The sequence below is a fragment of the Rhinoderma darwinii genome, chromosome 12, assembly GCF_050947455.1.
Source record: "Rhinoderma darwinii isolate aRhiDar2 chromosome 12, aRhiDar2.hap1, whole genome shotgun sequence".
Taxonomy (NCBI): Eukaryota; Metazoa; Chordata; class Amphibia; order Anura; family Rhinodermatidae; genus Rhinoderma; species Rhinoderma darwinii.
The window spans coordinates 72146120-72165921 of NC_134698.1; the positions used below are offsets into that span (position 1 = coordinate 72146120).

Here is a 19802-nt window from a genome sequence, read left to right on the forward strand (position 1 = left end):
CAGTATATTCATTTGTATAGTGAGCATTGCCAGTTTTAGGGATGGCAAACTGGGCAATTGCCCAGGGCCTCTGTTTTGTAGGGGGGCCAAAATGGACTTGATCCCCTGGAGCAACCTGAGAGCGGAGCTTGTAAACCGTCACTGCCCTGGACCACCAGAGACTTAACCTTTATCGATGTCAATAGTTAGGCATTGTATAGCTGTATTTTTGGGGCACTCAGTGGTAGTATTGTGAGAGCATTGTGTGGAAGTATTATTTGGCATTGCATGGCAGTATTCGCATATAAACATTCTGTAAGAAGTACATATGTATCATCCCAAGTTGTTTGGTAGGAACCCCAACACTGAGCCAGGAGAATTTAGGCGTTGCATGGTGGCATCTGTTTGGCTACTGAATGGTATTACTTTATGGTGGAACTTTAGGATCACACAATTTTACATTTTTCAGCTCGCCAACTTTTTTTATTTTTGCAAAAAGCGCAGCAATATGCTGTCTTTTTATTTGCTGGACAAATTGTAGTTTCTCCACATACCGCTTTAGGGGTACATTTATGTTAGCGTTTAATTTCTATTAATTTAATTTTGGGGGATCAAGCATATCACTAATATGTCTCAAGAGGATTTTAAAAGAGATAGCCCTGGGGACCTTTGCCTGGTCCTAAGCTGTCTCTATAATGACTCTATAGGTTGCCACTATGTAGAGTGACGCAGTCAGCTTTGATTGCAGCACTGAAAGGGTTAACTACTGGGATCAGTTTTCTTTGATCCCAGCAGTTGTGGCGAGAGCGTGACTATGTATTAGAGCAGTCATCGTAGGAGCACTTTTACGTTAATTATATATACAAATATATAATTTCTTAATGTATCATTATAGCAAACAGAGCGAAAATGTTTTCATACAGTGCTCCAAATCCCCTGCACAGACATAGAGTTGAATGATATAATACAGGCTCTGTGCAGTTGCCACTAGGGGGTGCTTAGAAGCGTACTGAATACTGTTTTATTATTGATTTCAATGTATGAACAGTATGCAGTAAGCTCCCTCTAGTGGTGGTGGCTGCAAGCAGCCAGGATTTTATCATTTAGCGCTGTTTGCTATTAAGGTATATCTGGAAATTAATCAGCACAAAATATTGTACCTGAAAATAATATTGTGTGGACATTTACTTAAAGGTAAATCTGACACCAAGATCCAGACCAGAATGGGTTAATTATATGAAATATTAAGTAAATGAATGGATAACTATCTCCAACTATGACTTCACAAGCTTCCAACTTTTATCAACCCTTTCTTGACATGTATATATATGGGGGACACAGGGGGGGGGGCATATGGAGCGGGCTCACGGACTGATCCACCTCCATAAGATGAGTGTGTCAGCTGTATGAAACAGCCCACACATTAGTGCAACGAGCAAGAACCGGCTCATTGAACGCCTTAGAAAGAAGCCGCAGTCTATAGCGACCACGGCCTCCAGGTCTGCCATCTCTGTGGTCCTATTAGGAGCCTGTCAAAATCATGATATACTGTAACACAATACATCGCTGGTTCAAGTCCCCAAGGAATGCTAATAAAAAAAAGTTAAATAAGCATTTTATATATGTAAAAATAATAAAAGTTAAAAAAAAACACCTTTTTGCATTTACTCACAAAACCAATGTAAAAAAAATAAAATAAAAATCAACATAACTGGTATAACCGCATCCGGAAAAGTCCAAACCTTTTACAAGATAGCATTGTTTAACCTGCACGGCGAACGCAGTAGAAAAAAATAAAAATAAAAGAATGCCAGAATCGCTGTATTTTTGGTTACCTCATCTCCCACAAAAAATAGCATAAAAAATGATTCAAAAAAAGTCCTATGTACCCCAAAATTGTACCAATATAAACTACAACTCGCTTCACAAAAAAAAATGAGCCCTCATAGCGCTCCATCGTCGGAAAAATAAAAGATGAAAAAAAAAATTGGCTTTTTTTTATGGCTTTTGGAAGGTGGGGAGGAAAATGCAAAAATGAAAAAAACAAAAATGGCTGCGAAGTGAAGGGGTTAAGGATAGAGAAGATGCTTGACACCTTATGCAGAATTTTTCTGAAGCAGAAATTTTATTTGGCTCACGTGCATTGTATTCTCCCTAAATTCTTCAATCCCTCATGATTTCAAGTTTATTCTGTTTCATTTGCATTAGTATAGAAAAAATTCTCTGGATTTACAAACTGGATATACTGGAGATTGTGTTTACTCCCAGTTACATTATATTTAATGGCGCGCTCTTCCCATCATTACATAATATTCCAATGGTGGGAATGTTTACTTTTTCCTCAATGGTTAATCTGCAATTTATCAATTGAATAGATATAGAGAAAACTTAAAGGAGTTTCCAATAACTTTTATGATGTAGTAATCAGATATATGAGTAGAGGTCTAGTCATAGGGGTCGCAAAGGTATCAGTTGCACTCGAGCCCTAGTACCTGGGGGGGTCTGAAGTCCCCTTTGCCACATAAGAAGACACCAGTATTATAAACAGCACATTAGTGATTTGCATTGTGTCCCAGGAGCTTCAAACTATGTTTCTACATAAAAGACATATTGGGGAGGGGGGGGGGGGGGAATCCTTTAGAGCTCTCACGTTTAGGTGAAAACCATGGCTCCATTTTTCCAAAAACAGCACCACAGATTGTGTTTAGTATTACAGCTCAGCTCCATTGAAGTGAATGAGCTGCAATACCGTGCACAACCAGTGGGCAGGTGTGGCGCTGTTTTGAAAAGACAGCAGCCGTGTTTTTCTAATCCTCAACAACCCCTTCAATTCCAATTAATTTCAATAGAAACTAGGTCACACTCTCATGGCCATCTCCATTAAAACCAGTGCTGCAACCTATTTGTGTTCGACATTGGTGGTGGTCTAAACAAGACCCTCCCTTATTAAGACATGTCATAGAAATCAATCAGAGGACCCCTTTAAGTTTACTGCAGGCATACTAACCTACTGTTGTATGCTAGCAAGTAGTAAGAGGTACATGAAAGGAGGTATGACTGCATAATCAGACTACACAGGGTTTGTTTGTAGTCTGTAACCATGGAGACACATAGGTCTGCACAAGAGCTGTGGAAACAAAATAGTAGGATATTTTTTATCAAGACTTTTTGAAAAGTTGCCTTATTTTTCATTTTACATGCCTTGACACACAACTTTTTTTTGTTCTGAATGGAAAATGGCCCAGTTATGGAGTGATTATGTGAAGAGAGGATGTATTACTAGGCAGGTAGTGCTACTTAGGACTCTAGGAATTCTGGGTATTAACCTCCTATGAAAGCGCTGATGTCAATATTGTGTTCTGTTCTAAACACTATGTGAATTTTCCGCCGAAATATCATTGATATAAAACTCGGAGTGCCGATCTGTCCATCAGATGTGACAATTTATTTTCAAAGCTTTTATTTAGAGAGAAATGACGAAGCTTTAAAAAAAATGTAAAACTCAATAAAATTAAAAAAATACAAAAAGAGGAAAGTGCATTTTAATTAAAACTCTGCTGGTATCAGAGGTGAGGTTTTAGATTAAGACATCTCCATTTAACAGTTTCTTTTTTTCCATTTGCATCACAAATTGTTCCCATTTCCTGATAAGAATGCCATATAAACATGTCTTTAATTACTTTTATAATTAGGAAACTACTTAAGTGTTAATGGATTTCTGCCACAGTATGTTCGTCTCTTTATTTGTGCTCCATCTTGTGCACTTTGCCGTACCCTACTGATTTTCTATGGGGTATGAATACTTTCGCAATATATTTCTTAGGCTGGGTTCACACGAGCACATTAACGTCCGTAATGGACGGACGTATTTCGGCCGGAAGTCCCGGACCGAACTCAGTGCAGGGAGCCGGGCTCCTAGCATCATAGTTATGTACGATGCTAGGAGTCCCTGCCTCTCTGTAGGACAACTGTCCCGTACTGTAATCATGTTTTCAGTACGGGACAGTAGTTCCACGGAGAGGCAGGGACTCCTAGCATCGTATATAACTATGATGCTAGGAGCCCGGCTCCCTGCACTGAGTTCGGTCCGGGACTTCCGGCCGAAATACGTCCGTTCATTACGGACGTTAATGTGCTCGTGTGAACCCAGCCTTAGGCCTCATTTACACGACCGTAGTTTTGTGGTCGCAATTTATCTGCATTTTTGCTATACATCGCGGCCCCTTTCATTTCAATAGCCCCATACACACGACCGTGCCTTTTACTGATCCGGACTAGGGCCGCGAATCCGTGCCGCAGAAACTCAGGACATGTAATTGTAGTCGCCAATAGAAGTTTACGGGACCATGGAAATTGCGGACGCCATACGGGTTGGCGTCTGCCTGTATCAGGCAGCAAAGTATATAGGGGGGCACTCAGCTAGAATTGTGCATTTAATCTGTTTAGTCTACAATAGTGTTTTCTGCCTTTGTTTTAAGCACTGAAATGATCTTTCGCATTGAAGCAAGTAATACAATTCACCGAGGGATGAGGCTGGCAGCTGCTACCCGCACCTGACATACTCTGGGAAATGTTTCCAGCTGAGGAAGTAAGGCTCATAGGTTTAAATAGGATTCTCACTTTACCCTGGCAGTGATGCAGCAAAAACTGCTCATTATTGGATGGCATACAGTAACGTTGCCTATATTCCTATCCAGCTCTAAGTCCAATGAAATCTTACACATTGCAAGAATGGAACTGACTGTCACTCTACTGTTCACAGAGTAAATCGTTTTAAAGGGGTATTCCCAGAATCACAACCCATATTTGTAAAGACAAACATTTTTGGGGGGCAAATTAAGTATCTGCCATGACCCACCCAAATACCACCCTTGATCTTTAGTTGTTTTACCTGGTTGTTGCCGGAGACCTTCTCCGGTAGTTCTGGCTTTCACAAGGCGAGCATGCGCAATATACACCGCAAGGAGCTGGGAGCAGAGCTGACCCAGGACGCTTGTGAGAGATGTAGTTTCCTACAAGCATACGTCGATGGAAGGGGGGATGTTCACTCTACCGACTGAATAGAGGAAGAAGACCTGACGAACTGGAGGGCAAAAAGACGAAAAATAAACAGCTTGAAATCGTGTGAATTTTTTGGGGGTAACCTGTAATTTTTATTTATACCATTTTAATGTACATAAGACTTTTTGATTACTATTGTAATGACAGGGATACGGAAACAGACAAGTGAGTCCTAATCTACCCGCCACTCAGTCCCTGCCTACTTGCAACGACCCGCCCTAGGCGACGGGGTACAACTGGGCGACGGTCCCTACACTCAGTAAGTGCACGACAGACAACCAGACAAGCAAACACAGAACAAAGGGAAACGGGGCAGTTGCCCATGGCAACACCGTGAGCAACAAGAGTAGTAAACGAGCCGAGTCAAACCAGGAGAGTACGAGGTGCCAAACGCAGAGCAGAAGAGTAGTGAACAAGCCGAGTCAAACCAGGAGTGTACGATGTACCAAACGCAGAGCAGGAGAGTAGTCAGTAAGCCAGGGTCAGTATGAAGCAGGGACAAGTAGTTCAAGAAGCTGCAGCAGGGCCAGGAAACGAACAGAGAAGAATCACAAGCAAGGAGGAACAGGAAAGGCAGGTATAAATAGACAGAGGGCGGGAGCTAGCTCCGTCTGGCCAGGCTGTGATAGGCTCTCCCACTCCTAAGCCTGCCATCCTGAGTGGTGGAAGATGGAGTCAGTCTCACAGACACAGAAGCAGGTGCAGACTGATTACCTATGGGCGTGGATACAGAAGCTGTGCCTGGCAGATCCTTAACAACTATATATATGTTTCCCGTGACCTCGAGCACTTCCGCACATGCGCCGTGGACTTAGGAAGAGGACACACCGGATCACACTTGCAAATAACAGTAAGGGCTATATATACAAGCAGGACACACAGTAAGTTACACCCACTGAGGAAGCGACATACGCGAAACGTGCGTCGGGGTGCCTCTAACACTAGGTGGATCATCTCACTTTTAAATACTCCATGGGTAAGCTATCATTTATTAATCACTGGCATCTGTTATGCGGACTTTGGTTCTCTTTCTATCGGGTCACTTCAGGTTACCTTTATTTCCTGTCCGGTATCTAGGACCATGCATTAAGCAGAGTTAGACGCTATTCCACTGTGATTTTCTTATAGATGGTATTGTTCCCTATTGGATATACACGTGTCTTTTGGGGATAGGACTACGCACATGCTGTTGCAGCGATTCAGCAGTGTCTGTATGGGACAGCGGTGCGTCTTCCTCCCTTTACCCATTCATAGCTAACAGAACTGTTCCTTACATAGTACCTTTAGTATACCTGTGTTGAGGTGTTTTGGATGATTGATCCACTGGCTTACTCTCAGTTTTAATACCTCGTTGTGTTTTTATAATCTGTTCTTTTGATGTAATAATAAAATCATATATATTTTTTGTGTACTTTTGGCTTATGACTCCTTTTTCTCATGTTTCTTATATATATGTTTCTGTAGAAGGGTATAGTTTGTTTTTTTTTTTGTTTTTTTTAAATGGTCGATTCTTGGATAACCCCTTTAAAGGGGAACTCAGGCAGATGTGTGAAATCATATCCACCATCCCATAACCTAACTCACATTACAGCAGTGTTCTTCTAATGCCCCATGTCACCACTAAATAGCTTTTTAGAAAAAAATATTTCAGCTTCTGTCTGCAGGCAGGAGCTCTGGTAACAGCATGACCCATAATGACTTTTCGAGGCATCACCAAGATAGTTGTGGCCAGATCACATCTATCAGACGCTATAGTTAGGGAGATCATTTTGAATTGTGAGCAGGATGCTGGAGATCCATAGATAAAGGTCTAAGGCACAGGAGACGCAGCAGACTGCGCCTATGCAGCAGCATGCATGACACAGGTTATGTGTGAATGGGGTATTTTAAGATTATTTTCAATATAAAGTAACATATGGCTGCTGTGATAAACGAACACATAGGCTAGACCACTGCAACTCTGGACTGTTAATTAGCCTGTTAAAAGGCTATCAGTAATTATTAAAGGGGTTGTACAGAATTAGAAAAACATGGCTGCCTTCTTTCAAAAACAGCCTCACACCTGTCCACAGGTTCTGCGCTGTATTTCAGCACAATGGCGCTTCTGGAGGAAAGCAGTCATGTTTTTCTAATCCTGTAAAAATCCTTTTAGTAAAGCAATTATTTATAATACATTTAATTTTAAAGGAGTTGTGAGTGATAAAGTGCTATATTAAGATGTAACTCTGATGCCGTGATGCTGATTGGTGCTACATATTGTGCTGGGATTTCCTGCTCTGAGTGAGAAAGAAAGAGCTGTTTCTTTCAGTGTTTGGACACAGAACAGTCGTTACATTGTTGCTGCAGAGAAGTCAGTAAATTAAATTTATGTCAAATAAAAATACCTGTAGATTTTGAGAGTAGTTCTCATACGCATGGCAGGAAGTGTTTTTTATTTTTTACTTTTTGGAGGACAGTTTTTGTGTTTACAACCCATTTAAAGAAAGGACGGTACATTCTGCACAGTGTTCTAGAATACACTGACACATTATTTATTGCATTGTTACCAGAGATCAGCAGCTGAGGGAGGCAAGGGAACTTGCTTTTTCAGTGATTTTTGCTGGCATATATTTTTCAATGACAGTTACTGGCAAAGAAATAAGAGCTGGGCAGATCATGTAACTTTGCCAGTACTATTCATTTCAGCCTGAATAGCATTTTCATAAACAGCATTGTGCGTTCCGAAACCTTGAAATGATGTGATGAGGCCGTACAGACTTAACCTGCACGTCTCTGAAATCATGAATATTGTATTGATAACATATGTTGTTGTTTTTTATACGAACACTTTTTTTTAACAATAAAAAGAATATTCACCTAAAAAACCCTAACATTTTCTTACTATGTAATAGAGATAACTGGTGTAATTATTACTAGCATAGGGGGGTTTCCAAGTGCGTTGGTGTCCATTGTAGAAATTGCAAATTAGCCCCCTTTCCAACCATTCTTCAGGCTATTCAGGAATTGACACACAATTGTGATGGTTTGAGATGGTGCAGGGATTGGGGTCAGTCCTTTCTGATATGGAGCTCAGAATTCCCTGATTTTCTTCGCAAAGCAATAAACATAGAGATAAATTATAGGTCTAAGGGGCGTCTCTCTCTCTCTCTCTCTCTCTCTCTCTGAAGAAGTCTATAGGGTGGGGCTTCAGACATGACTAATCAGTATTGATCAACATTCAGTATTGATCAATAGAGAAAATCCAGAAAAATCCAATGATGGGTGGTGTTGTAGAAAGCTGATCCTTCTTTTTAACAAAGAACATAATGCCCCACCATAATTTTCTGGGTTAGAATTAAATGATTAAATTTTTTTGGAGGGGCCGATAGGAAAAACTACTTTATCAACATCCTTAATATTTATACAGTGTTACAAATTGGGATGACCTGCAAACCCATGGGACATTTCTATTAAGAAATATTGCCTTTTGCCCCATCCAAATAACTGAAAAATATGCAAACAGGGCCGGATGAAACATGACAGAGAATTTTTTTAGAATGGGACAACTTGCTATTTTTGGATTACATTTTACAAGTTATTTCTCATGCCATACACATGATACCACTGTTACACTCAATCACAGCCCAGAAAAAAACCCCACAGGGGCCAAGGTTAAGAAAGGCCGAGGATAAACTTTTGAAAACATAATATTTTGTCAGCATTTTATTGTAAGTTAATAAACTGTATTAGATATTATTTTTTAAAAGTTGGATAGTGAAAGTCCTTCAGGCCCCCAGGTGGTAAAAGCCCAAGAGCTATTGCCCCTTTACCCTCCTATAATCCAGCCCTGTATGTAAAGTACTAATAAAGATACCTAAAAAAAATATGAATTATTCTTTTTATATCTTAATTTTTTCATGCAGTCAGTACCCCAAAACCAGATCAGAACTCAATAGTCTCAATAAAACAAAAACCCACTGATGGAATTAGATCCAAAACAAGCCTTGCATGGAACTGTTCACAAAAATATAACATTGAATTTATTTTTTCTATCTTGTCAAATCAGATTTCATCCCAGGATCGTGTTTTTGCTTTGCCGCGGCTCCTTCTGGTAATTCGGTTTATAGTCATGCTTCTCTTCAATCAAGAATATTGGAGAAAAAAAACTATTTTTTTTTCAAAAATCACAAGTGCCGACAGGCAATCCTTTCTTCATCATTCTTAAGATGGAGTCATTCCTAACGCTCATCGATTCCTATTAAAAAGCTATCACCAAGATGGATCTAATATTAAATTTACTTATCATTTAAAGAACTTTACCTGCTTTCTGAACAACCTCGGAGATGGATCACTGGACTCTCAAAGCCACTTAGTTAAATGTTAACGCTTTACTCGACAGTTAATCTATTTCCTGTTCGAGCTGGTTCACAGCTATGTAAACTGTATACAGGGGGAGGGGGACATAAAGAATACCCCAGTCAACTGCCCCTGTGGGGTGGAAAGGGCAAGTTTAATAATAAACATAATGTTTTTCTAAGACTTTCTTCTTACTCCGGCACTGGAAAAACACCCCAAAAAAATATTGCGGATTTCTACTTGAACAATTCTAGTAGGTTTTTTATTGAGTACAACATGTAGAATAGTCACTATATGCAATGATATATCTAGATACATTTTGACATTTTAAAACTAAGAATGGGCCTCTATTGAGAGCTCCGTCAAATGTATGTGTATAGAAAAGCAGTGGCGTAACAGGGCGTGCGACCGTGACAGGGCCCACAGGGAAAGGGGGCCTGCCCAGATCCCCTCAGTCTGAATATCAGGGTGTGCATACAAGGTCCTGACACCGGGCAGTGTAACATCCTGACGATGCCCAGCAGGGGACCTTGTATGGGCACAGCCTGATATAGCAGCCTGAGGGGAAACGGGGTAAGCCTCCTTCAAACAAGAGAAGACAATCGAGTAAAAACATTTTTATTTTTACTGTCCGATCTGAGGAGTTCGATTTGGGGGTCATTGGGCCTAGTGCAGTCTTGGTATGCCCTGTAGTGAACCTTTTTTTCTTGCGCTACCACTAGGGGGCGCTAACTGCCTATGGATGTACGGTACACTGCTAGTATCCATTCTAAATCAATGTGATCGACATAAAACATTTTACAGTGAGCTCCCCCTAGTGGCAGTTGCAGATAGATAGTGCCAGAGGAAGCAGTTCAGGGCTGGGTTTCCTGTCCCCACAGCAGTCATGAGGCCGCCTTTATGCTTTTGCGACCATCTCCTTATGACCTTGCTTCCTATACTGGGAGAAGGCATGGGATACACAGAGCATGGTCTTAGTAACCCCTCTTTTTGACTAATTGGTAGAACCAGGAGGGTTTTTAATATGAGGGCTGGGCCTGACATGTTGGAAATTTCCAGCCATATTGAGATAATCCAATAACATGATATATCAGACTTTCTGCTTCCATATGGGGCATACATTTCAGCTGTATATTGACCAAGTATGTATGCTAAATCATTTTAAACAAGCAGGTACTGAAGGTAGACTATATATTATGTGAATATCTGTATACAGATATATATTTGTTTGGATGGCAATTTGTTTTTTTTTTGCTTTGGGGGGACCAGATGCTCCCTAGTAGGGGACAATAAGTAATCTCTGAGAAGGCGGTGTTCAGATAAGTAAGCTCTGATCATAGGATGTTTGAGGCATCTGGTTGACATACAGTTTATGTTGGAAAATGACGTATATCCCCGACAGATGCCTCCCACTTATGTAGCTTTCTGCCATAAAGTTGCATTCTTCACCCAAAGGCCCCCCATAGTAAAAGATTTACACATTGCTGTATAGTTTTATATAGGAAATCACGGCAAAAACAAACAAACCCCAGCATATAAAGTACACTGTTTTGGTATCTGTCTGACCCATAGGGGTCTATCGCCACGTTTGGTGTATACACTGGGTGAATACACCAAAGTACACACTGAATGCAGTGTGACCATACACTCAAAGGGGTTGTCCCCTACCGGACAACTGATGACCTATCCACTGGATAGGTCATCAGTATATGCTCAGTGCTGGTCCAACACCCAGACCCCGTACCAATCAGCTGCTCTGGCTGCATGCGGCCACCAAAAGTTATTGCACAGTATTCAAAGGACGGAGCCGGAAGCAGTTGGCTCCGTCCATTGCATAGTGGCCGTGCTGCAGAACTGCAGCTCTGCTCCGATTCACTTTAATAGGAGCAGAGCTGTAGTACTGCAGCTCGGCCGCTATTCCATGACCATAGGCTGACCGGCATGGACATCCGGTGCCCGGAGACAGCCGGAACAGCTAATCGGTGCGGGGTCCGTGTGTCGGACCCGCACCGATCATATACTGATGACCTATCTGGTGGATAGGTCATAAGTTGTCCGGTAGTGGACAACCCCTTTAAACTTTGGGGAGATGTAGAGCTTCATAGAAAAACAGGACCCTCATACAATAGCCAGAGCAGAGAGCAGTCTCTCCCTGGAGGACCTGGTTCTTTTGCACATTAGAAAAACAACAGGCAGTGTGTAGTGCCTTATTTGCTCTGTGATGGCGAAATTTTTACATTTCTCATATATATATAAATCCGCTTCCTATGATATCAGCGAGGACTCAAGTCATGGAGGGAATAGCTGATATTTGTCAAAAATTAGAGCTTGTTGTTTGTCTGGTTCCTCCATAATACATAAAGGGAATACATTTAAATCTTACATTTTTACCCTGAAGGGTTTGCTTTCAGCTACGGATCAAGGCTTCTATGCTGCAAGTGTTCTGCACTTAGTACTGTCCGAAGGGAGATCGCATATCTCCTCATCATTGTCCTTTTATTTCATGCAAAATGCTCTGAGCGAATGGTAGACATAAAGGCCGCGATGTCTGGTTATATTTCTCCGAACATCCAACCTGACATCCCTGCTGCTCACACCAAATGCACTTTCTATGTTCAAAATTTTATGATCACATGAGAAGACTTTCAAAAAATTTGTATGTACACTGCATGTTTCCAGAGCACGGCGGGATGGGAAAATGATCACGGCCATATCACTGACGGATGAACATTGCCGACTTCCTTCTAACTTAGCGGTAGGAGAACATAAGCAGCAAGCGCGAGAAGTATGTGCGGAACCCCAGAATTGACGCTCTACATTGTATCTAATGGATCCTGAATCTCTTCAGCGATGGCTGAACTTGTAATGAACTCTGTAAGACATTAGTGTCTGAAAACACATCTATCTATCTATCTATCTATCTATCTATCTATCTATCTATCTATCTATCTATCTATCTATCTATCTATCTATCTATCTATCTATCTATCTATCTATCTATCTATCTCATATCTATCTATCTATCTATCTATCTATCTATCTATCTATCTATCTATCTATCTATCTATCTATCTATCTATCTATCTATCTATCTATCTATCTATCTATCTATCTCATATCTATCTATCTATCTATCTATCTATCTATCTATCTATCTATCTATCTATCTATCTATCTATCTATCTATCTATCTATCTATCTATCTATCTATTTTTTTACCTTCTCCCCACATACCAGCAACTTACAAATAAATAATGGCTGTAAAAAATATACCTTCTGCTGTTATCTTTCGAGAAAATGACTAGATAGTCTTAAAGGGTTTTTCCTATCAGAGACATGTATGATATATCAACAGGATATGTCATAAATGTCAGATAGATGCGGGTCTTACCTCTGGGACCAGCACCTATCTCTAGAATGGGGCCCCCTAAAGCCCGTTCTAGCTTTTTGTGGTCACGCTGACTCCCTGCCACTTCCTGATTACATGTTAATGGCAGTTACGGAAGCGGCGTAGCATGCGAGCTACGCTGTTTCCGTAACTACTATTCAGTTCTATGGGAGTTACGGAAACAGCGTAGCTCTGCAAGTTACGCTGTTTCCGTGACTCCCGACAATGTCCCGACCATGTAAACAGGAAGTGGTCGGGAGGCAGCGTGAGCACAAAAAGCTAGAACCAGGTTTAGGGGACCTCGATCTATAGATGGGTGCGGGTCCCAGAGGTGGGACCCAAATCTATCTGACATTTATGACATATCCTGTGGATGTCATAAATGTGTCTGATGGGAAACTCCTTTAATTTCCCATGTAGCGATGGGTAACATCCCTAGTGGGCTAAGGAAGTAAAGAGTTTAACAGTAACATCCCTGATAGTCTAGGGCAGTGTAGATATTAACGGAAACATCCCTGGTGGTCTAGGTCAGTGTAAATATTAACAGTAACATCCCTGGTGATCTAGGTCTGGGGCAGTGTAGATATTAACGGTAACATCACTGCTGATCTAGTTCTGGGGCAGTGAATATATTAACGGTAACATCACTGGTGGTCTAGGTGTGGGGCAGTGTAGATATTAACGGTAACATCCCTGGTGGTCTAGGGAAGTTTAGAGAAGAGCACTATACTCAACTATCTCCAGCAGTCCCATAGAGGATGAATGGAGCGGCAGCGCACTTTCGCAAACTATGTCTCCATTTATTCAGGGGGCTTGGGACCCCCATTCTCTTGATTGGTGGGGGTGATAGGTGATACGTTGTTGTGGTGGGATAACCCCTTTAATGCAAATAACCCCTGCAAATGGCACTTTAAAAGGGGTTGTCTGGAGAATACAATCCCTGTCCTGGGTTCTCCATGGGTCCAATGTTATTATGAATGCATTGAAATTCCATTTTTAATGGTAAGCACACGGTGTTCAGCTTTCAATAAGGATTCCTCTCATCAGGCTCTATTAAGATTTATACCCCCTGAGGAAGCTGATACAGCGAAACGCGCGTTGGGGTGGTGATTTTGCCTGCACGTGGACCACGAACTTTAGTGTTCTAACCATGGGTGAGTGGACTCTTTTCTGGCTTTATCTGGGGATCCCAGATGAATAGCTTTGCACATTCTGTACATCCTGCTTATGCATTGCAGGGACACTTGATGGTACTCCTTTCAGCCTCTTGGGGATTTATGTATAGTACATTTTAAATATATTGAGTTTTGATGTCTTTTTCGTCTTGAGCAACTTTTTGACCTCTTTTGAGGCTGTTTCAACTGTAGGATACATACAATTGAGGAAAGGGTTTTCTGACTTGAACCCCCTCTCCCTCCTTTTGGAGTGATACAGTTATAGTAGTGTGAGGTTTTAAAAAAATTAGTATCTGGCAGCTGCTGTTACAATTATTTACTGGTTACCTTCACACTACATACCTGTATCCTTCTGTGCTATTTACTGTCATACCCATGCCCCCATGGTTACATAATATGACTTGATATTGTATTTTACTTGCCAGTGACCCACGTGCCACTTCTTCTTTTTTAGAAAACCTCGCCATGTTTTTTATTAAGTGTTCGATATGTAAATTGTATGTAATAAAAGTTGTTTTTTGTACTTTACATATGGCTTTAAGGACTCTTTTTTCTCTAGTTATTCTATTAAGATAAATGGTTGTCACACAGCACGGTTCTCCCCCTAACAGATTTTTTGTCAATGAGGATTTCTCAATGAAAATGTATTCTAGTAATTTATCGCTGGAAAGGCTCTTTAACCTGACGTATAATTTGCTTGTATTAAGTGGGAAATGAATGTTCATATTAGACATTTCACAGTATGTTATTATTACTACCTCTTTTATATGTTTACCCACAAGACTTGTCTGACATTTTCTAAAAATTATAAAAAGTAAATAAGAAAAGTTTTGGTGACATTGAATTGAGAGTGTCCGATTATAAAACGCCAACACTTTATATTGGGACAACCCCTCTTATTTTAGAGATCCCATTCAGACTTGGAATTCAATTGGAAACATGACAGGTCACTGATTGTAGTCACTGGGCATTCATGGCATCCCTTCCACCGTTGGAATTTCTGAAAGGAGAGGAGTCCTGAATGGGTGCCTAAAAGGGTTAGTCTATTGCTGACACCCCCGTAAAATAAAATGATATTATTATACAATAGCTTGGGCACGCATGTGGAAACGTCATTTTAGTGAAAGAGGAATTGTCATTACAATTAAAGATATCTTAGCTATATTACTAAGCACAAAACATGGACATCTTTATATTCACAAAGCACAGCCTAGAACTAGCATCATTATAATAGAACACAATCTATAACTATATACACAACATCGTAATATAGCGCCAGTTATAAATAAGCAAAAACAGATACTACTGTGATATTATCAAAGTAGATTGAATCCTATAATTATGGTAAATGTACAGTATTATGATATCATTACAATTGAACACAATCTATAAACACACACACACACACACACACACACACACACACACACACACACACACACACACACACTCTCTACTGTGACATATTTACAGCAGAGCTCACACATACCACTGAGATAATATCAAATAATGAATCCTATAATTACAATAAGTACACATGCTATTGTGACATCATCACAATAGAGCACAGCCTATACGCGCGCGCGCACACACACACACACACACACACACACACACACACACACACACACACACACACACACACACACACACACACACACACACACACACACACACACACACACACACACACACACACACACACACACACACACACACACACCAAAATGCCTGAGCTCGGGTTGTCCTATCTTATTCCCCTTCTCCACGGGCACAACACCTCAACAATGCCAAAATTAAGGGAAACGGCAACATATCCATGGATCAACACTTTTCCTCTGTATCAGATGGGGAGGGGGTATATAGTCTTAAAGGGTATGTCCACCCTCACAACCACATTTTCTTATTGTTCTTATTGTTCCAATGCATCCAAAATGAAGTAACTTTGCAAATCATCAGGCATTGGTCATACCTAACGTTCATCGGCATGATGATGGTGATGATGATGAAGGTCACAATGTAAACAGACAGTAATGGTTTTGATCATCATCATGAGTGATTGCGAAATGGATCTTTAAAATATGCAAAAAGATTGTAATTTTTCTCTTGCTATTTTTGGCATCCAAGTTTCTCATTTTAATTTGCAATAGAATTTATTGCGGACCAAATTGACAAATGAGTCTCCATTTTAACATTCATTCCAATCATCTCCTGAATAATTTGATCAGATTTTCGGCGATAAATTGCCCTCAGTGGAATAGGTTGCTTTTTGAAAATTTGATTGAGGCTACCTCGTGGGATCCAGGTTTTAGATGGGTAATTTGTACAGCGAGATAGCTTTTACAGTAACACAGCAGGAGACGCTGAACCATCCCAACCCCACAGTATGTGCCATTTATCTATAAGGCGTTTACAGCACGTAATGTTTACAGAGCAGTTCTGAAAAATATCACATATCCCGAACTTTATCACATGGAGTATTTCTCACTAAATCTATTGACAAACCTTCTGACAAGGTGTTAAAGGGTATGTATACTTTTCCAATCATTTGTTTTATTGTGCCAGTGCATCTAAAATAAAAAAATGAAGAAACTTTGCGAATACTCTTTATAAAAAAAAATATCCTACCGTTTTGTGTTTCCAGCTCCCTTGGCAGACTTGTGTTTCCATGGTCACAGAGTACAAACAAACCCTGTGTAGTTTGATCCTGCAGTCCTCAATTTGCCCCCTACTTCTTCCTAACCTGCAAAAAATGGACATGAGCAAGACGTGCTGAAAAGGTGGAAGGGAGTATGACTTGAGGAATAAATTATACAGAGTTTGTAGACTGTAACCATGGAGATACATATATCTGCATAGGAGCTGTAAACACAAACCAGTAGCAGATTTTGAATCAACATTCTTTGCAAAGTTGCTTAATTTTGTTAAAAAAAAAATCTAATGCATTGTAGCTATATAAATATTGTTGCAAAATTTACATACCCCTTAAAAATATGTACTTCTATACGTTAATTTTTTTTTTTTTATTACAGAGCTCTAAAGTCCTGCTTCCCTTTCTACAGTCATAGGGTTAAATAATAAAATTCTGACTGACTGCAGCCACCACTAGAGGGAGCTCAGGAGCAAAACAGAATAAGTGCTGTATAAATCAGTCTTTAGCAAGCAGCTCCCCCTAGTGGTGCCTGCAGGCAGAACACACTTTATAATTTAACTCTATGGCTGTATGAAGGAAATCAATGGATTTGGAGCTCTGTATAATAAAAGCGAAGCTCTAATCCCTTATAAATATATTTTATGGAATTAATAAGCCATATAAGCTTGTCAGTAGATGGCAATGATCCATGACCAAGACTCCCACCGATTCTCAAACAAAGGGCATGTGGTGTTCTACAATGTAGCCCAATGATGATTAGATGTAATTCCCCTTTAAGAACTTATTAGAAAATATATTGAAAAAAGTTTTTCTTATTTTTCTTTTTAATTATTCATTTCATTAGTTGAAAATCTTTTCTGCTCGGTTTCAACTGTAATTGGTTCAATTATCCCAACCATTTGCTGTATTACTGCTGCTCTGTATCACACTCATTTCTGCCGTGTGATAATAGTGAGGCTTAGCTTGTGCATACAGTATTTGTTCTGTTTTTTTTTTTTTATAGAGCTTCCCCTTGATTTCAATTCACACTTCACCGAGCCTATTTGGCTAGGATCCCAAGAAAGCGCAATGCAGATAGTACTGCAGTGTGAAAATCAAATGTAGGAACTTAATACATCTAAATGTGTCAGGATACTTTGGACTCACACTGTATATTCATAGGGATGACTGGCTACATGTCGGCTTCTTAGCAGCGTTGTCGAGAAGTGTGCGCTCTGGTGTCAAAGTTCCGAAAACACAAATATCACATGTGATGAGTTCAGACAAGACGGCTGGATGTGTCTCCATAGCTGCTGATTCTGATAATAGACTAACAAATGGGGGCTATTTACTAAAGGAAACATTGAGATTGCATGTATAGACACGAGGCAGGGCTGGGAAACTATATAGAATAATGAAAATTGCGTATCTCCTGGTTCTGGCTTTTGCTCTTGGTTCTTTTTCAAGATGGACATCACTGTAGGGTCGGTTGGGAAGGGTTACGGTAATTCGATACCAGCCCCCAATCCCTGCATAGGTTCAGTGCGTGGAAATACCATATGTGCAGCTGCACAGGGGCTCTGCAAGTCAGGGGGGCCACTGCTACCTTACAAAGAAATAATAGTGGTTCCTCCTGTCAATTAGATAACATGTAAAGGGCTGCACTATCCATATAGAGCAGTGAGGGATTTTCCATGAATGAGGTGATCTATGGCTAGCACCCCGCTGTTACCAAATTAGCAGTTGGACATCAAGGAGGCAGTATACTGTTCTTGCTCAGGGGGACCTCTGTTGTTGTTGTCGCCTTCTGGATAAGCTAGTGTGACATCACAAGTGGATATCATGTAGGTAAGCAGCTGTGACATCACAACTGTGTTTCAGTCATGAAAATTACTGTGACATCATAAATTGATTTCTATCATGTAATCTGCCGTTACATCACAACTACTCTCAGTCAGGTAAGCTCAGAGGTATACATGCCATATGTACCATCCAATTTGCAGTTGGAAATAAAGGAGGTCATAAACTGTTCTTGCACAGGCGCCCCTAGTAGTTGGTTTCTGCCCCTGGGTAATCTACCCTGCGTGAGTTTCAGTCAGATTAGCAGCTATGACATCACAATTTTCTTTCTGTCAGGTACGCTACTGTGACATCCCCCATGTATTTTTGTCCGAAAAGTTGCTGTGACATCACAACTCTTTCCATTAGGTAGACTACTGTGACATCACAACTAGTATCAGTCTGGTTAACTCAGGGGTATACATGCAATATGTACCATCAAATTAACAGTTGGAAATGAAGGAGGCCATAAACTGTTTTTTCACAGGTGCCCTCAATTGTTGGTATCCACCCCTGGTTAAGCTACTGTGATATCACAAGTGAGTTTAAGTCAGATCAGCAGCTATGACATCACAATTCTCTTTTGTCAGGTAAGCTGCTGTGAAATCACAACTGTATTTTAGTCAGAAAAGTTGCTGTGACATCAAAACTCTTTCCACCAGGTAGACTACTGTGACATCACAACTCTTTCTATAGGGGCGGTGTAGCTCTCTCTACAGGGGGGCTGTGTGTGATGCTATCTACAGGAACTGTGTGTGGCGCTATCTACAGGGGGGTGTGTGTGGCACTATCTACAGGGGTGTGTGGGGCGCTATCTACAGGGGTGTGTGCGCGGCGCTATCTATAGGGGTGTGTGTGTGGCGCTATCTATAGGGGGTGTGTGCGGCGCTATCTACAGGGGGTGTGTGTGGCACTCTACAAGGGGGCTGTGTGTGACACTATCTACAGGAGGTGTGTGTGGCACTCTTCAGGGGGGCTGTGTGTGATGCTATCTACAGGGGGGGTGTGTGGCAATATCTACAGGGGGTGTGCACAGCGCTATCTACAGCGGGTGTGTGTGTCACTATCTTCAGGGGTGTGTGTGGCGCTAACTATAGGGGGGGTGTGCGGCGCTATCTACAGGGGCGGTGTGTGGCACGCTACAGGGGGGCTATGTGTGATGCTATCTACAGGGGTGTGTGTGGCACTATCTACAGGGAGGGGTGTGTCATGCTATCTACAGGGGTGTGTGTCGCTCGCTATCTATAAGGAGTGTGTGAGATGCTATCTACAGGGCTGTGTGTGGCACACTCTACAGGAGGCTGTGTGTGGCACTATCTACAGGAGACTGTGTGTGGCGCTATCTACAGGGGGCTGTGTGTAGCGCTATCTACAGAGGGCTGTGTGTGGCAAC

At 41.1% G+C, this 19802-nt stretch overlaps 1 long non-coding RNA gene across 2 annotated transcripts; it reads right to left on the minus strand.

Annotated features, from left to right (window-relative positions):
• Positions 1–4894: 4894 nt before the first annotated feature.
• Positions 4895–18375, minus strand: LOC142664628 (uncharacterized). 2 transcript variants are annotated; one of them, XR_012851343.1, is made up of 3 exons: positions 17738–18375; positions 16567–16681; positions 4895–5062 (listed from the first exon to the last, which is right to left on the minus strand). It is a non-coding gene; the product is annotated as an uncharacterized LOC142664628 (long non-coding RNA). The 2 variants fall into 2 exon arrangements; XR_012851342.1 differs by lacking the exon at positions 4895–5062 and adding an exon at positions 14738–14987.
• Positions 18376–19802: the final 1427 nt, after the last annotated feature.